Source organism: Limulus polyphemus, unplaced genomic scaffold (assembly GCF_000517525.1).
Source record: "Limulus polyphemus unplaced genomic scaffold, Limulus_polyphemus-2.1.2 Scaffold6744, whole genome shotgun sequence".
In the NCBI taxonomy this organism is placed as follows: domain Eukaryota; kingdom Metazoa; phylum Arthropoda; class Merostomata; order Xiphosura; family Limulidae; genus Limulus; species Limulus polyphemus.
This window is the reverse complement of record NW_013672354.1, coordinates 1-787: the sequence shown is the minus strand read 5'-3', so window position 1 is coordinate 787 and position 787 is coordinate 1.

The window sequence follows — 787 nt, the reverse complement described above, 5'->3', positions numbered from 1 at the left end:
TTCTTTGTCACAGGGCTTAGACTACACACCTCCAAAGCAGGGCGCAAAACACTTGCTTTTAGAAAATCAATTATTGGCTTCAAATCTTGGTCTTTCTCCTGCTCTGATTTAATATCTCTACCTGGTTTCCCTTCATCATCATCAACTCCTTCAGTCACCTTGACTTCAGCTTGATGGCACCTGGTTAGTTCAACCTCTCTTTTGCAGCAATGTCTGCAGTCATTTTTGCAGGGTCTTCGGCTCAGTCCATCGGCATTACCATGAGATTTTCCCTCTCTGTATTCAATATCATAATTCTACTGGTCTATCTTTCCAATCCAATGTGCAAGTTGTCCCTCTGGGTTCTTTAATGATCTTAACCAGCGTAATGCAGCATGGTCTGTCCTGATGGTAAACCTTGCAACATAGAGGTAAGGATGGAAATATGTCAGACTCATTACTATAGCAAGGAGTTCCCTCCGTATTACACAGTAGTTTCTCTCTGGTCTACTCAAAACCCTACTGAAGTAGGCCACTACATGTTCGTTTTCTCCCACTTTCTGAGAAAACATTCCGACATTACTAGCATCACACTTCCAATATGTATGACAGTGAAAGATTTGGAAGCTTTAAAAGTGGAGCGGAGGCCAATTTGAATTCAATGTCTTGAAAGAATGCTGGCAAGAAACTGTCAATTCAAACTTTTGGCCTTTTTTAGTCAAATCATGTAGTGGAGCAGCTATAGTTCCAAAGTCCTTTACAAACTTCCAGTAATAGGTACAGAGTCCCAAGAAACTTCTTAACCCTC